We start from the raw sequence: 10886 nt of genomic DNA on the forward strand, positions 1-10886 counted from the left end.
ATGCACTTTTATTTTGTCTAATATCCAGTTCACATTCATATTTCCCCAATTGTTTAAGGGAACTTTAAAAATTTTTAAAAATTCAAAAATCAATCTTTTATTTCTAGGGGTGTTATTCTAAATATTTGCCTCAATTTGTTGGATTCAGATGATTCATGGGAGGTCTATGGCAGGCCTGATAGTTGGCATTGATAATCATGTGGTCAATTTGGCTATAGATTAATTGATTCTGCTCACAGCTCTAGAGTTACCAAAACCAAAGATCAACCTGTGCTCTGGTGAATTGAGGGACTAAAATGACTCCCATTCTGTCAAGAAGTTCTTAATAAAATTGAGAAAATATACAATGTGAAAAATATAATAGTACTTTATATTTGTAGCATTTCACTTTCTTTTGTATTACTTTATATGATGCCTGATTAGGGTTTACCACGGGAGCAAGTTAGAACCTTTGGAAAGGACCCAGGTAATTGCTGACCATTAGAATGTATCCCATAAACAAGTTTTTTTTTTTTTTTTTTTTTTTTGAGTTTTGTCCCCTCAATGATATCACATGTCAGGAAAGAGTTACAGTTATTCCCAAAGAGCCAAAAGTAGTCCAAGGGAGGAACATTCTTTCACTGGAATCTCATCAGTTGATATTTAGAGGAAAGGATTTAGGAGGCTGAAAATATGGCTTGTTGCCTAAGATACACATATTTTACTCTTCAGAAACAAATTTCTGGAAGAGTATCACTGTAACATTTAGATAAATGTGCCTAATTTTCTTTTTGTCCTTACATCCAAGTTTTTAAATATAAAAGTTGAAAATCTACAAATTAAATGAAATTGAGAAAATAGAGAAAAAAGGAAAATTATCATTACTTTATCTTCCTACTCAATTATTAGTGTTTTGATGTTTCCTCCAAATATTTTTCCTATGCATATACCATAGCTACTACCATATACATGTATACATATGTATACATATACACATATTTATATGAAAGTGCATACCATGCATGTATTTATGTAAGTACTTGCATGTTCATTTTATATACATATAGTGTGTACTTATATTTTTATATACAAATAGATATATAAGTGGAGAAGGCAATGGCACCCAACTCCAGTACTCTTGCCTGGAAAACCCCATGGACAGAGGAGCCTGGTGGGCTGCAGTCCATGGGGTTGCTAAGAGTCGGACATGACTGAGTGACTTCACTTTCACTTTTCACTGTCATGCGTTGGAGAAGGAAATGGCAACCCACTCCAGTGTTCTTGCCTGGAGAATCCCAGGGACAGGGGAGCCTAGTGGGCTGCCGTCTGTGGGGTCACACAGAGTCGGACATGACTGAAGTGACTTAGCAGCAGGAGCAGCAGCAGATATATAAGTATACATTATATGTGGGCTTCCCTGGTGACTCAGTGGTAAAGAACCCACCTACCAACGCAGAAGCCACTGGTTCAATCCCTGGGTGGGGAAGATCTCCTGGAGAAGAAAATGGCAACTCAGTCTAGTATTCTTATCTGGGAGATCCCATGGACAGACAGAAGGGGCATGCAGTCTATGGGGTCGCAAAAGTCCGACATGACTCAGTGACTAAACAAGAACAAATACATTTTATGTACTAAGTACATAAACATATGTACTCAGCAATAGTGGAGCACTGTTCTCTGATTACTACAGCCTTTCTAATCAGCATTTGGTAACGGTTACATAGTGTCTTCTTCCAGTGTTCAATAATTTATTTAGCCCTTCCACTCATGATGGAAATATATTTTGTTCCTATTCAGAACCCAGTGTCTCCTAGCCCACCCACCAAGTGTGCCCGAGATGCTCTGTGGAGGGTTCTTCCTCCCCTTTCCCTCCGGATCTCAGGGCATGGCTCCAATATCCACATTCTAGAATGTTCCCTCAAGGAGCCTGATCTCGGGTCAAGCCTCATTTCCGCTCTTTCACTCTGCTCTACTCTGATGGACTTGACATTTTGAACTCTTCTTTCTCGTTCAGTCTGCCTTGCCAGGAAGTCGGACTCAAGTTCTGCGCTCTTCTCTGCCTCTTCCCAAATCTGTCTGCGTCTTCCCATCTAGTCCCGGGTTTATAACTCTCGCCTGGGCCAGAGTGCTCGGCCTCAGCTCACCATTGGATGGGAATGAAGGTGGCAGGGGAAGGTCACTGGATCTTTAGTTTGTGCCTATTATAAATGACTCTGGGATGAACATTTTTTCATAAAATTTCCCCTCATACTTAGGATTATTTTCTTAGGATAGAATCCCAGAAATGGAATTACTGAATTTAAAATTATGACTGTTTTTAAAGCTGCTAATATTTGTTATCAGCTGTTATAGCTAATATTTAATAACCATTTCTGAGACAATATCTCATCTAATTTTTATACCAGTTTTGTGCACCTCCCTATTGAGAAGACATATATGGTATGGGTAACACTACAGTGCATTGTTTTGGGCTGTCATCGTGGCATCATCTTTGTTTATTCTAATTTAAAAGGCAACAATAGGCTTTGTTAATGTGGTTGCTTAATTCAGGGCGTGGGGAGTAGGTATAGTAGCAGAATAGGTTCATCAAGTAATTTTATTTCTTTTAAAAAAGAACTGTGTTTTGGGTTTGTTTGTTTGTTTTTTTTTTTTTTTGAGCATTATTCGTACAAAAGATCCTCAGACATGAAGACAAAATCTGTTTTAAACCACAAGAAAAGCAGGAGAGGGATCTTGGTTGATCAGGTATTTCAGCACCTAGTAGATGCCTAACTGTGTAGATATTGAGCTGTAATGTAGGCTTCACAAATGGAGGACAAGAGAAGGACCCTGTCTGCTTTGGTGTTTCCAGAGCCAGGATGCTCAGTGCTGGACACTTGGTAGGTGCTCAGAAAATGTTTGTAGAATGAATGAAAATTTTATCAGTTCGAATTTGGGTCATCAGTGAGTGACAGAAACCCCAAAATAATAGTGGCTTAAACTGGATAAGGGGTTCCCAGGAGAAGCTAGTGGTAAAGAACCCATCTGCAAATGCAGGAGACATAAGAGACTTGGGTTCAATCCCTGGGTCAGGAAGATCCCCTGGAGGAGGGCATGGCAACCTGCTCCAGTATTCTTGCCTGGGGAATCCATGGACAGAAGACCCTGGTGGGCTATAGTCCATAGGGTTGCAGAGTCGGACATGACTGAAGTGACTTAGCATGCACGCAAACTGGAAAAGTTTCTTTCTTACGTAAAATAAATCTAGAGAAAAGCAGTCCAGGCTGTTTAAGGAAGGTTCATAATATCAGGGCCCAGTTGCTTGTGTCTTATAACTTTGTATTCCTTGGCATGTTAACTTACTTTAGGGTCCCAACTCACTGTTTGAGCTCCGGCCATTGCATCAACATTTCTAAGAAAAAAGAAAAGAAGAGCATGCTCCCTCTCTTTAAATTGCGTACAGCCCTTTTACTTATGTCATATTGGCCAGAACTTAGTCACATTGTCAATTCTAGGGTGAGGAGGTGACGAAATGTGGGCTTTGTTTTGGGGGCTATATGCCTTAGGTAAAATCAGGAGCTCTGTTACTCTGGAAGAGGGAAAGAATGTATTTGGGGGACCACTAGCAGGATCTCTCATAGTGAACTTAAATCTTAGGAGGTGAAACTATGCGTACATTAAATTTTAAATAATCACATAAAGCTTTTATATTATTGAAACCAAACAAATTGTATGGATGATATGAAGCACAGGGAGACCAACTGAAAGGATATAGTTGAGAACGGCATCATAGCTGAGGGGTGGGACTGGGTACACAGAGAGTGGCAGGCAGAACTGGAAGCTAGTCCAAGGGCAGCAGATGTTTTATATTAGGTAAAGGTGGTAAAAATACAAAAATAAAATCATGTTGCTGATGAATAAAATCTATCTACTTTTGATTGTGAAAAAAAGGTCATAGTAATACAGTTTCAAAATAAATATATTTTATTTAACGGGTACTTTTACTTCCTTGAAACAAATCTTTAAAGTCATGTTACTTGGACTTCCCCCTTCAAGCCTCCTGTGGTTCTTCTGTATTTAATCAGTGGTTCTCCAAGGCCTCAATTTTCTTTATAAGGCTCTTCTGTTCTTTTACGGGGCACAGAGCACTCAAGGAATCCTTGTGGCCAATGGAAATTTCTTCCAGAGTTAGGGCACCATAGTTCTCCCCCCTCCCTCCTCTGCCCCACTTCCCACACCAGTTCAACAACTGTTGTCTCCTAAGTTTCCAGTACAAAAAAAGGGGAATGAAAAACTCTTCCACGTATTTACAGAGAGTTTCCTTCTCTTATTATTATTTTTTAAAAGCACACAGATAATACACATTCACCAAACAATGAGAAAACAGGGGTGAGCAAAAAGAAAAAAGTAATCTGTAATTCCAGTCTCCAGTGTTCGCCACAGTTCTTCTTTTTTTTTAATTGAAATATAGTTGATTTACAATATTGTTTGTTTTTGGTGTACAACAAAGTGATTCAGTTATATATACACATATATATTCAGTTATATATATATTCAGATTCTTTTCCATTATAGGCTATTATAAGATATTGAATATAGTTCTCTGGGCTATACAGTCGGTGCTTGTTGTTTATCTATTTTATATACAGTAGTTTGTGTCTGCTAATCCCAAATTCCTAATTCGTCCCTCCCTACCCCTTCTCCCTTTGGTAGTCAAGTTTGTTTCCTTTGTCTGTGGATCTATCATGTTTTGTAGATAAATTCATTTGAATTATGTTTTAGATCCCATAAATGATATCTTTTAATATTTGTCTTTCTTTGAATAGTTCATATTTTGTTATTAAGCCCTAAGAGAAATTTTAACTCCTTAAAAATATATTTACATAACCATTTATTTTAAAAAAACACTAGCAAATTAATGTTTTATAATTTGCATTTCAATTTAATAATCTAGTGTGAACTTTGGTCAAGATATAACTGATCATTATTTTACAGCTGCCTAATATTTTATTGGGAAATTGTGGAAGGACCAATTTTCAGTGATTCGAAAAGCCTGTGTGCTGTGCTTTTCATCAGGAAGTTAGAACTGAGTGGGAGCAGAAGGCTTGAAAGAAGGTCATCAGCAAAGGTTAGTCATACCCTTGCCCGAGGCTGAAAGACTGAATCTGATACCTGGACAACTGGTGCCTCCCAGAGGAGGCTGTCTGGAGAGGTGGCTGTCAGTGGGGATTGGTATCGCTCAGAGCCTGGGGCTCCCCAAGGAAGCGGCCTGGAGCCCAGGTGAGAGCCTCTTTGAAGGCAGATGGCTCTCAAGCCAGCTGGTGTTTGCAGAAAACCCTCATCTGCCGGATGAGGACCTGTCGTTTCTCCAGTTGGTGTTGGAGAAAAAGAGCTCTGTGTAACTGCTGTAGTTTTAGAACTTCTTTAGCTGCTACCTCATTCCCGTTACCTCACCCCTCATTCCACAGTTGCTTGCATTCCGCTACCACTATCTGATGGCCACGGAGAGCAATGACTTCATGAGCTAGGTATGTGTGGCGCTTAAGCTTTCCCACTCAGGAGCCTTTTGAAATAAAACTCAGATTAGCTAACTGCTAGGACTGGATAATCGAGTACATTTTTTAATGGTGACATAATGACTTTTCTCAGTTATTTCCTATTGTTTGAAGGGGGTCATTATCTCTCTGTGAAGCCACATCTGATATGGAGGCTGAAGTGAATTGCTGAAATACAGGCCCTTACCTCTGAATGGTAAGAGCCCACCTGCCTCCATGTAATGGGCTTTGCACCATCAGGACACTGAATGGATGCTGGGCGCTTGCAGGCTGCCCTGATGTTGTGCATTAAGGTTATATTTCTTATAATATGAGAGCTACATCTGACATAGATTCTGTTCCACAAGAATAAATTTGTTCTTTCTTGAGAATAAATGACCTCGGGGATCGTTGGCTTTTAAGTGTTATAAATTTTTATGACATTATGAAAGGAATGGGGGCTATAGTAAGCCACTTAGTATTATATTTCCATTTTCTGGATAATGGATTAGATATAATGGCCCAGCAAATGTGAGTAGACTACAGAGAGACTAGAAATAGAATAGGACACAAAATATGCACAACAAAATCGCCTAAGAAAGTCAGGTTAGCTCTCCTCTGATACGACCAGTTGTTAAAATACAAAATACAAGGTAAATGCTGAGGAACAGTGTTAATGATTGATGGGAAATTAAGTGAAAATAAAACCTGACTAAGTTCTTAGAGGACCCTAAAACTGGAATTTGGAAAAGGTAAAGGTAGCCAGAATAGCAGAGACTCAGGCTAGATATCAAACAGGAAACTGGGGAAGTGGATTGAGATAAAACCAGAAGATTCAGATGAGATGAATGCAGAGATGTGACCCTGAGGAAGAAAAAGGAGGAGAGAAATGCAGGAGGGAAGGAAAGAAAAACGCAAGAAAGGAAGGAAGAGAAATAATTGCAAATATAATTTCTATGTGGAAATATAAATATTTCATAATGCTAAAGTGTTTTTCATCTAGGAGAGCAGGGGTTTGAAATGAATTCACATATTAAATAGGATTCTGCATGTTAAGAAGGATCATTTTTATTCTTTTTGATAGGAGAAATGGAAAGATAGTGAGAAAGATGCTTCATATTGCTAGGGGCTAATCTTTTTGCCTGGAAGCTGCTCTTACTCTTAGTAGTTACAGAGTTAAAATAAGTAGGCTTTTTTTGTTGTTTGTTTTGTTTTGTTTTTAGGGAAACTGAAGTCGAAGACAAAAGGAACCTTGTGATTTGGTAGTCAAGGCCATTGGCATAGGGCTACGTGTCCATGGGAGCTGGCATTCAGAGAAACAAAATACCTTGAGAAACAGATGGGGAAACAGCCAGAGAACCATAAAGCACTTTGCTGGACATCATATTGCTGAAAGTTGGCATAGCAAATTCTCTCATCATTTAAGCATTATGAAGGAGTTCAGTGACTCAGGGGCAAGTCATAGACTGACTGGCAGGAATTGACTGAAAGGATGTTCCAACGCTATATATTTGGATGTTGTCACTTTATGTCTGTCTCAGCCTCTGTTTCCACATCTGTAAAATGATGGCATTGAAATAGATGATTGTGGCCCTAGTGAGGGCTGGAAAGAGGGCTAGGGCTTTCACAGTTGGGAAAGTTGAGTGTTTTATCTAAGATAATAGTGAATCAGTCTTCTAGGCAAAGCTAACTAGGAGTACCAAATCTATAGGAGTCATGAGGCTTAAGTGGTGGTGGGTCAAAGATAGAAGAGTGAGTTTCTAGGACACAGTCTCCAGACAGGGTCAAATGGCCAACTTTGGCATTTTGTTGTTAAGACCTTCTTTCTTGCTGTGCTCTGTACCTGAGCCATGTCAGTCCTAAAGCAGCTATATATGGGAGCAGCTGTTAAATCCAGATACTGTATTTGTGAGAAAAGTTTGTAAGTATCAGAAAATAAGGGAGCCAACCTAAACAATAAAAGAGAAGTGATTATTAGCAGGGGTGCTTGGCACCTTGGTAACAGACTCAAAGACTGGAAGGCTGTTGGGACTTTCCATCTCTGGTCTTTGTTCCTCTTGTGTCTCTGCTTGGTCTGTTAGGCATAACCGCATTCTCATCAGCACTGTTAGTGCATAGCTGGGATATGGTGTCCAGTCCTGGACTTTACATCCCGAGGGTGCACATGAAGACTGTTCAAATAGGAATGATTAAAGAGCTAAAAAAAATTTAGCCCTGAGAGGAGATGCTAGAGAACCAGGGATAATTCATCAAGAAAAAGTCTGCTGTTGGGCATAATGCAGTTATAAGGATATGATGGATTATTAGTGGAAGATGGTTGTGACTGATATTATTTGCCTTTACTAAGGATAAACTAAGAGCGGATAGACTCCAGTCACAACAAAGGGGATTCAGGCTGGATGAAAAAGGGGGGGGTAAAAGCAATGGAGACTAGAGGCATTTTGATGACTTTCAAGGGAAGGCTGAGACCTCACCTCTAGCAGTTCTGACAAATAGGTGATTCTTATCTCTGTGGAATATTTGCTCTGTCTTCAGGCAATGAGATGACCTGGAAGGGCCTCCAGCCCTTCTTCATTTGCGGGGACAGATATTTGGTTGGGTCAGAGACGTTCTGATTTTTTTTTTTTTTCCTGCCATATCAGTGTCTGAGGGACTTCTTATGCACATTGGTATTGGCTCAGGCTTACAAGTTAAAACTGGACATGGAACAACAAACTGGTTCCAAATAGGAAAAGGAGTACATCAAGGCTGTATGTTGTCACCCTGCTTATTTAACTTATATGCAGAGTACATCATGAGAAACGCTGGGCTGGAGGAAGTACAAGCTGGAAACAAGATTGCCAAGAGAAATATCAGTAACCTCAGATATGCAGAAGACACGACCCTTATGGCAGAAAGTGAAGAGGAACTAAAAAGCCTCTTGATGAAAGTGAAAGAGGAGAGTGAAAAAGTTGGCTTAAAGCTCACATTCAGAAAACTAAGATCATGGCATCTGGTCCCATCACTTCATGGCAAATAGATGGGGAAACAGTGGAAATAGTGGCTGACTTTATTTTTCTGGGCTCCAAAATCACTGTAGATGGTGATTGCAGCCATGAAATTAAAAGACGCTTACTCCTTGGAAGGGAAGTTATGACCAACCTAGACGGCATATTAAAAAGCAGAGACATTACTTTGCCAACAAAGGTCCGTCTAAGTCAAGGCTATGGTTTTTCCAGTAGTCATGTATGGATGTGAAAGTTGGACTATAAAGAGCTGAGCGCTGGAGAATTGATGCTTTTGAACTGTGGTGTTGGAGAAGACTCTTGAGAGTCCCTTGGACTGCAAGGAGATCCAACCAGTCCATTGTAAAGGAGATCGGTCCTGGGTGTTCATTGGAAGGACTGATGTTGAAGCTGAAACTCCAGTACTTTGGCCACCTGATACAGAAAGCTGACTCATTTGAAAAGACCCTGATGCTGGGAAAGATTGAGGGCTGGAGGAGAAGGAGACGACAGAGGATGAGATGGTTGGATGGCATCATCAACTCGATGGACATGGGTTTGGGTGGACTCCGGGAGTTGGTGATGGACAGGGAGGCCTGGTGTGCTGCGGTTCATGGGGTTGCAAAGAGTGGGACATGACTAAGCGACTGAACTGTACCATTACATCGTCTTCTGTGTTCATTAGTCTCAAGTTGACAAAGTGTATTTACATTAGATTTGCAAATTTGAGATATATTTTTTGTTGGTTATTTAGAAAAATGAATTTATGTTAGGTTTGCAGCTTTGTCTAGCTGACACAGTGCATTTATGTTAGATTTGCAGTTTGGGGACATATTTATTGCTGTTTTTAGAAAATATTTAAATAATATGATGTCTAAGCTGCTTCTTGCCTTCGAAGCATCCAGTGGCTATTTCACAGATGTGAGTCTGAACTGATTATTTAGTTTTCAATCACATGATTTGGTTTTTCAAATAAAAATAATTAATATATGCCCTTCAACTGTAAAAGAAAAATAATTACAATTTTTTCCACTTAACTGCTTTAAACTCAACCGTTACCTCATTCAGGTACACGTGACTCAAGTAATTGAAAGCTGCTCAGCTCACAGTGTGAGAGCAGAGGCGGGGAGTCACATTTTGAAATGAGGTCCTTAAAACCAACTCTACGAGTTGGCTGTTTTACATGCTAAATGAAAATCTTCCGATGAAGCAAAAAGTCAGTTGAAACTTTCATTTAGTTTTTATCAGGAAAATGCACATTTCCCAGCTAAATGCACAGAAAAATTATAAGGACCGGGGAAGTGTTTTGGGTTGTTTCATGGCTAGAAAATCAATGGAATAAAACTCGCCCTCTTATTTTGATTCCTTTCCCTGGTGCATTCAGCCCTCAATTGCAAGTCCCTCTCTAGGTTGGTGGTATCTTTGACCAGCTGGAAGTGGTTTTAGTGCTGAACAGGACTCTTCTAATAATACGAAGCTGTCACAAAAAATAAGGCCTTGGAATAACAATAAACTACGTCTGCATCTGATAATTACACACAGAATTTGTATGCACCACACATTCTGACACTAATTGAGTGTCTTGCTTCCAGATGGATGTCAGTTTCAGTCATGCTCTGATGCCTTCTCCCATAGACTACCAACTTCACCACTATTATAGTCCCTAATGATAGGAATTTCATATTGATCTCCAGTTATTACAGCCCCAAATGTTATATTTGGAATAATTTTGCATTGTTTCTCTGTAAGGTTTGGGTGAAATTACAAAGAACTGGGCTCAGGGGTCTGCTACCCAGCCTCCGTCACTCAGGTGCAGGGTACAAAGAACTGGGTTCAGGGGTCTGCTAGCCTTCCCCAGCCCCCATCATTCAGGTGCAGGGTGTCTTTGACGAGAACGCAGCCTGAGCCACAGCTGCTAACAAGGTCAGATGACAGTGGGCTAGGGAGGCTTACAGGCAACCCAGGCTACTGTAAACAGCTTGTGGTGGATGCAGTGGGAATCCAGGGTGTGGAGAGCTGGCTTCTCTTTGAGTGGGGCAGGCAGCAGAAGGTCAGAGGAAAAGCCAAGGGCACAGTGAGGCCAGCAGAGTAGAATTCAGACACTTTTTGATAAACGGACTGATATGGGTTGGGGCCCCAACTGTTGCAGGAGCAATGTTCACCCAAATCCTTCACCCCAGGTTTCCTTGAAGTCCTTTATAAATGTTGCTGTTCTCATTAAGCAGGGCATTTCATCCTGATTTCAGATTATATCCCCAAGCACTAGTCTTGGAACCATTAGGTTTCTGAAAGATGAGATGTTATTTCAACAATAGCTCAAGGCAAAGACTGAGCTCCTGTCCTTCAGTGTTGATCCAGCCATGGAGCCCTTGGGTGCAAGGCCAGCCTAGATATTCTTCCTTCCCCTAAT

The 10886-nt window shown here is 40.3% G+C and overlaps 1 long non-coding RNA gene across 1 annotated transcript; it reads left to right on the top strand.

Annotated features, from left to right (window-relative positions):
- Positions 1–1532: 1532 nt before the first annotated feature.
- On the top strand, positions 1533–8254 carry LOC113900441. Its single transcript, XR_003513139.1, has 3 exons — positions 1533–2858; positions 4954–5086; positions 6716–8254. It is a non-coding gene; the product is annotated as an uncharacterized LOC113900441 (long non-coding RNA).
- The last annotated feature ends 2632 nt before the right edge of the window (positions 8255–10886 follow it).

The sequence above is a fragment of the Bos indicus x Bos taurus genome, chromosome 10 (genome assembly GCF_003369695.1).
Source record: "Bos indicus x Bos taurus breed Angus x Brahman F1 hybrid chromosome 10, Bos_hybrid_MaternalHap_v2.0, whole genome shotgun sequence".
Classification (NCBI taxonomy): domain Eukaryota; kingdom Metazoa; phylum Chordata; class Mammalia; order Artiodactyla; family Bovidae; genus Bos; species Bos indicus x Bos taurus.